Source organism: Psammomys obesus, unplaced genomic scaffold, assembly GCF_907164565.1.
Source record: "Psammomys obesus unplaced genomic scaffold, mPsaObe1.curated_primary_1811, whole genome shotgun sequence".
Classification (NCBI taxonomy): domain Eukaryota; kingdom Metazoa; phylum Chordata; class Mammalia; order Rodentia; family Muridae; genus Psammomys; species Psammomys obesus.
Genome location: NW_026596166.1, coordinates 2,143,985 through 2,151,592, shown reverse-complemented (window position 1 = coordinate 2,151,592; position 7,608 = coordinate 2,143,985). Strand labels below are relative to the sequence as shown.

General features: G+C 43.8%; 1 protein-coding gene across 1 annotated transcript in view; it reads right to left on the bottom strand.

Annotated features, from left to right (window-relative positions):
• Window positions 1-4,862, bottom strand: part of Tmem229b (transmembrane protein 229B) — a 50,096-nt gene extending 45,234 nt beyond the window's left edge. The window contains exon 1 of the mRNA XM_055595480.1: window positions 4,811-4,862. The gene's annotated coding sequence lies outside the window, so the exon portion shown is untranslated. The remainder of the gene's footprint in view (window positions 1-4,810) is intronic.
• Between the last annotated feature and the right edge of the window lie 2,746 nt (window positions 4,863-7,608).

The window sequence follows — 7,608 nt, the reverse complement described above, 5'->3', positions numbered from 1 at the left end:
TGGACCTCTTCACAAAGACACAAGACTGGCCCCCTGCCCCCAACAGACATGCTTGGCCAGAAGTGATCTCGTTAAATCTTGCAGCACCATGCCATCTTCATTGGCCTCTCCCACGGGTTTAATGGCATGATCAGGATTCTCCTCCCTTCTTTAAAAGGGATCATTTCCTCCTAGCAACAGTTTACACAGCTGACCTCTCTTTGGGCAGGGCAGCTACTTCTATCTCTCATTACATAAATGAGGAAATAAAATCTGAGAGAGGGTGCATGGTTTTGCCAAGGTTACACTGCTAGAAAAAAACAGAACATAACTCAAACTCAGATCTTTCAGAACCCTAACCAAGAGCTTTCCCACCTGCACCGAGAGGAGAAAGAAAAACAGTCAAACACGGGACAGAGCCGTCTGCTGCAGCAGGGAACCTAAAAATATCATTCTGTGGTAGTGAGTGGGTCCGCACGCTTTCCACCCAAAGAGCGCCTGCCTGCAGTGCGGGGGAGGACACTGGGAAAGTAGCCCCGGCTGAAGGCAAGCACCATAAAATCATGGCCGTAGAGACTCAAGGATGCACTGAAGGCAGAAAGGCCTGAGAGAAACCAAGACCCAGCACTCATACATATGGGAATGCCAACCCCTTTTTCTTTCTTGTCTTAAAAAGCCATCGGAGCAGTGTGGTGGCCAAACAGGCATATATTTTTCACACACAGTCTTGTAGACACATATAAACACATTTATATGTATATATATATATATATGTGTGTGTGTGTGCACACACACACACACACACACACACACACACACATATGTGTAGTGTCCAGGGATATGACTATACTTGCCGTGCAAGCCTGAGGAACAGAGTTTGGATCCCCAGGAGCACACATAAGCATTAGATGGGCATGGAAACTTGCCTGTAATTTCAGCCCAAGAAGTAAAAAACAAAAACAAAAACAAACAAACAAACAAACAAAAACAACAGCGGATCTTCAGAATAAGCCAACTGGCATGACTACCATGTCAGTGAGCTCTGGGTTTGATTGACAGACCTTGCCTCAATGAATGAAGTAGAAGAGAATGGTTCCTGAAATCAGCCTGGGGCCTCCACTTTGCATAAGCACATAGGTTCACCCAAAAACATGAACAAGCATGCATGCGTACACGCACAGCACGTATACGCACCTAAAAATGGTGGGTGCTCTAATGGAGATTTTTTTTTTCAGCACTCTAGACCTGGATTTGAATTCAGACTCCACATCCGAGCTGGATGTCTTAAGGTAGCTCATCTTTCTCAGCCTATTCCCTCATCTACAAAGCGGACATGGCAACAGTGCTCACCGTAGGAAGCTGTGTGAATAAGATGATATGTGAGCCGGGCACAGTGGTGCACGACTGTAATCCCAGCACTCAGGGGGGCAGAGGCACACGGATCTCTGTGAGTTCGAGGCCAGCCTGTACAGAGCGAGTCCAGGACAGCCAAAGCTACACAGAGAAACCCTGTTTTGGAAGAAAAAAAAAAAAAAGCCAAAACACCAAGAAAAACCCAAACAAAAAAAAAGAAAGAAAGAAAAGAAAAAAGTTGCCATATGTACGGTGGCAGTACAACCTGAGACTAGTAGTACCAATAACGTTGTCATGGAAAGTCCCTGCCACACAGTCAAGAGTTCTCTTTGCACTTTCTATCATGATGTAAAAATTAAAATAAAAAACAACACGATTTCAAGTATCTGTGCAGCCTCTTGCATATATTAAGTTCTTAGGCATATTTTCTGAAGGACATGGGATTTCTGCTTTTTCTATCAAGCAAACCATTCATAAGGGGCTTATTCTTTGTCTCCAGCATAAGGGATGTTCTTGGTGATTTTTGAAGAGACTCAAAAAGATTTCTTGATGCTTGTTAGAGAGGACTGGTTCCCTGGCGGTTGCCCTCTGACCACGAGTCAGGAGAGATATGGCTTAAGAGAGTAATTTCAGTGGAGACTGGCCTGCAGCCAGATGAGAAGGGTTTGGGCACAGAAACTGGAGACCAAGAAAGGAATGTGTACAGTCTATCAAAGATGCTGTGATAAGAGCGACGTGAAGCAGAAACAGAAAGAACATCATATTTGAACGTGCTTCTTGGGGAGGCAAGTTAGGTGAGAGATGGGGGAGGGGAAGGGAGGGAGAAGGGGAGGAAAGGGACATATGTCAAAGTAACACTCTGGCATTTGAAAATGGGAGTCTGTGCAACACCCCACCTCTGAAAAGAAAGAAACAAACAAAACAAAACAACTCTTTCTGAGAGAGTCTCACACTATTGCCTAGTCAGGCTTCAAACTCATGACAATCCTTCTGCCTCAACCTCCCACATGTTGAGACTATAGTCATGAGTCACCACTTCTAACTAACAAACATGTCTTCAAATAGAAAATAACTGTCCCTAAAGAGGCTAAAGAATATGAATCTGTATCATTTAGGGTTCTTTGACTGGGGTCTCACATGGCCCAAGCTGACTCAGAACTTGCTGTGTACCTGAAGGTGACTGTGACACTCTGATTCTCCTACCTCTTCCTCTTGAGTGTGAGGATTACAGATGTATGTCACCATGAGGCGTTTATAAATATCTTAATATGGGGGGTAGGATGAGGTTCAAGACGGGGTTTCTCTGTGTAACGGCCCTGGCTGTCCTACAGAGATCTGCCTCCCAGGTAGATCTATGGTATTTTCCTATGTTCACTCCCTGTCAATTGGTTGTTTACTCTGCCTCTTGATCTGGGGTTAACTTTATTTAATCCTGTTTACAATACTTAAGCAGAAAACTCTTGGATTAAAGGTGACTGGTAGGGCTGAGCCACACCACAACTAGAAACAGGTTTTTCCAGTAAACAACACAATCCCGGGGTTCACAGTATGATCAAATATCTTGCAACACAGATAAAAAGCATTAGGATCAGCCAGGTGATGGTGGCACGCATCTTTTCCCCAGCATTCAGGAGGCAGAGGCAGATGGATCTCTGTAAGTTCAAGTCCAGCCTGGTCTACAGAGGGATCTCTAGGACAGCCAGGGCTACACAGAGAAATCCTGACTCAAATAACAAAACAAGAACAATAAAACATACAAACAAACAAAAAGCACTAGACTCTGGGGACATGATCAAGGTTACTGTAGGGACAAGATGTTCAGTTTCACAGAGCTCAAAAGTAATTTATCTTTCTATTTTAGGGGTATGTTCATCCCCTGACCCTTGGACAACATCTAGTATGAAGCCCAGACCGGCCTCCCCCTGCTTCAGGGATTGCTTATAGCTATATTCTCGCCCTTGGCTCCTTTGGACATTCAGAAGTCATGTCTTTCTCAATCTCTCTCTCTCTCTCCAGAAAATACAGTGAATAATAACTATGCACCATGAGCCTGAAAAAAAAAAAAAAAAAAACCACCTCATGATTCTGTGCTAATGTGAATTATCATAAAGCATTGAGACATTAATTAGAACCCTGAAAATTAGTGCAGACTCAAAAGGCTAACAGTAAATTTAAAAAGTACAAGGTCAAAGCTAAAGAAATAAAATTGAGGGGCTGGGCTGGAGGTTTGGCTCAGTTTATGGAGGGCTTGCCTAGCATGAACCAAGCCCTGGGTTTAGTCCCCAGCACCACATAAATTGAGAGTGGTGGCTCATGTCTTAAATAAACAAAGAAAGAAAGAAAGTAAGAAAGAAAGAAAGAAAGAAAGAAAGAAAGAAAGAAAGAAAGAAAGAAAGAAAGAATATGATATAAAAGGGAAAAATGTAAAATGAAATATGAACACACATTGAAACCACATCGCTTCAGATGTCTAAGTGTGGGTTTAACTGGGAAGGCTGTAAATCTTTGGGAGGAGATTGACTAGAACACCTAGGAATCATGGGAGAACTCCATCTCATACACACAGACACACACCTGTACTTTCACCCCAACTCTGCTGCTCTTCTTTCTGACTCAGCAGTCAACCCAGATGCCGGGCAAACTGAACAGAATTTCTGCCCTAGAGATTAAAAACCAAACTCTTAAGCTGGTCACCTTCCCTCTGTGCCTCCCTTTGCCAGGATACAGGGAGTGCGGTCGGTTGTCTGAGTAGGGACAAAGGAGTATTGTTAAGGGGAGCCTGGGTGTGAGAGGCTCTGCAACTAAAAGCTTTTATGCTGCTGTCTGAGACCCCCCCCCCCAAGGGACACTGTGTGCTTGTCCCAACTTTACCATATCAGTTCAAAGGGAAATTTCAGCCAGACATAGCCATTACAGAAAGGTATCTTGGGACTTGGCAGCATTAACAGGCTAAGAATTTCTATCATGCCATCTCACCCAAGCCCAGATCACCAGCTCTATTAGGTCCTGGAATGAGTTAGAATAGGATTTTTTTTTTTTTTTCGTAGAACTGAGTCAAGAGATTCTTCCCCTAGGAGCTGGTGGAGAGCAAACTGTCCTGGGGCAGCAATATATATGGATTGCATCACAGAAAGTAGAATAGAACCCGACTCTACTCTTGTTACCCTTCTCGTTCTGGCCCTTCGGTTACCCTAAGGGAAAGCACCATGATTCTGGGAGGCTGATGATCCCATGGAGTCTATCTTGCCTGGGAAATGAGTTCAGCTGAGTCATCCCATTAGCGTCAGATGTTAGTTGATTAATAAATAACTCATTTACTGTCTGTCCTCTCTTATTTAAGACTGTGCTGTTTGAGGACTAGATTCTAGGAATTTCTATTCAACGTCCCATTTTGCTAGAGCCCACCGGTAACAAAGGTTTGCAACTATGCATTATGGGAAGAGAAAACAACAACAACACAGGATGGTTTGTAACTTACCCCAGCTCCAAGAGAACGCTTCAGATTCGACTTCTGTGCAGTGAGGAGCCTGTGGTTCCTGTGTTCTATCACAGGCTGATTCCACAGGCAGACCTTATCTTTACTATACTTTATTTACAAAGTAAACTCTCTGGTTTGAGCTCACAATTGGCTGGCACGTACACACCCATAAACTCCCTTTCCCTTAAAACACTACTGCTCCTCTTTCTGGCTCCCAGCTTAGGTCAAGGTCAGATATCTTCTTCACAAAGTACAGGTGTGGGAAAGGGACAGTAAGAAAGGGACATCGTTGGTGGGATGTTTTCTCCTCTCTATAGGCCTGAGCAGTGATGTCAAATATGTAGATCTATAATTTCCCCTTGGAAGATTAGGGGAGGTCTATGATTAGGGATGGGGGGGAAACTTGGGGTTTCCAGTGACTCAGAGGAAAAGCTCAGTGGGGAGGGCCCCTCGTAATAAATACGTGTTTGGAGGATGGCCTAAAATGGGAACTGTAACCCTAGCATTTGGGGAAGTGGTGCCAAGAGGATCACCTTTGGTTTGAGACCATCCTTGTCCGCAGGGTAAGGCTCTGTCTCAAAAAAAAAAAAAAAAAAAAAAAAAAAAAAAAAAAAAAAAAAAAAAAACCAAAAAATATGGTGTGGCGATGAACGCTTGTAATCCTAGCACTTGGGAGGCGAAGGCAGGGTGATGAGGATTTCAAGACCGGAACTGGGAAGATAGCTCAGTGGAGGAAAAAGAAAAATAAGGTAGCCCAAAGAAAGCAAAAGCCACAAACAAACAAACAAACAACAGCAAAACCCCACCACCCTGCTGCTCATAAACCTAACGACCTGAGTTTGGGTCTCCAGATCTGTAATCCCAGAGGCCCCACAAGAAACAGGAAGTAGAGACAGGAGATCATCCAGAAGCTTGACAGCTAGCTACCCCAATTTACGTAGCATCCAAGGGCTCCTATCGCATCCCCAAAGTCTGCCCTCTGACCTATACACATTCTACATTCTCCATGGCCTGTGAGCACCTGTACCTACACATACAAAAATGCATGCACATGTATATGACACAAACAAAGGAAACATTAAAAAAATGTTTAAAGGAATTCAAAACCAGCCCTGGAGACATACCAGGCTAGGGTCAGTCTAGGTTACATAAGACTGTCCCAAAACAAAACAAAACAAAACAAAACAAAACAAAACAAAATGGCTTGCAAGATGGCTCATGATGCCCCTCATGTGTGCTGTGATGTATGAGAGACTGTTAATATTTCACTACATCCTTCATTTATCACCATTTAAATTAAATTCATGTTCTAGAAATACACTGGTCCTTGTGGGCTCTGACCCCCACCCCAACCGCTGAACTGAGCTTGATGGAGCACCCAGCACTAAGATCAAAGGAAGGCCCACAAGGGAATCAGGGGTACAATGAGGAGTAAGGATGGACGTGGGTGGATACGGAAGGGTGAGAAGGGACAGATGCAGGGAGACAGATTCAGGGTTTCCTCCTTCAAGCCACTTGCTTCTCCCTGGAATCTTTTGAAGCCAGGCCTCTGGGCCACACCCGGCCAGCCAGCACAAGCTTCCTTCTTCTCTCAAGCACAGAAAGTGGCTGAAAACAGCATTTCACTGGTGGGACGTGAGATGGGCTTGGATTAGAAACAAAAGCCCAACTTAACTCTGTCCCCAGACTTGCGTCTGCTTCTTTAATACTTGGGCAGCAGCCAGACCACAAGAACATAGTGTATAATGGGAACCCGGTAATGCTGTTGTGGTCATAGTTTAATTGCTTTGAAGAGCTAATAGGGACCCACACAATACTATAGGCATGTGAGTCCCCTCTGACCTACAATTGATTCCTGACTCCCCCAGGTCGCTGCTGCCATAGTCCTCTTCAGTACCTCATCCAGCTGGAGACAGGACTTACAGGGCTGGCTGGCACTAAACCTGAGAGCTGGGGCCACATTTGCTCTTGGACAGGAACGCTGTGGCTTTATTGAGTTGCTTGTCAACTTCCCTGAATCTCAGCCTTCTCCCTTACTCATGAGATCGATAGTTTTTAAACATTTTAGTAGCTTTTATTAGAAAAATGATTCATGCTTCTTGAAAAATGTTTATAAAATATAGAAAAGATCAAAACAGAAACTAAAACCCAACCCTATTAAATTTCTTTACCCAAAGAAAAATCACTTTTAGCATTGTGGGGTGGGGGGAGGGAAATCTTCCATATATGTTTGTAAATCAAACTTATATACTTTTACCATTCCATTTAGGAGCAAGAAAATTAAAAAAAAATTACATTCTTTTATTCATTTTTAAATGTTTTTGTTTAATTCTTTCAGAATTTCATACAATGTATCCTAAACCTATTCATTCCCCTCCCCAGATCCTCCCAGATCATCTCCCACCTCTCTGCCCATTCATGTTCTCTCTCTCCTATGTATATGTTTTTTTCCTGCATGTATGTCTATGTACCACATGCATGCCTGATACCCTGGGTGGTCAGAAAAGGGTGCTGGATTCGCTGGAACTGGAGTTACAATGTTTGTAGCCACTCTAGAGGTGCTGGGAATTAAACCCAGGTCCTCTATGAGAACAACAAACACTCCAAACTGCTGGGCTAGTCTTCCAGGACTCCTCTCTCTTTGTAGTCTACAGACTTTTTGTTTGTTTGTTTTTGTTTTTCGAGACAGGATGTCTCTGTGTAGCTCTGGCTGTCCTAGAATTCACTTTGTAGAGTAAGCTGGCCTCAAACTCAGTGATCTGCCTGCCTCTGCATCCCAAGTGCTGGGATTAAAGGCA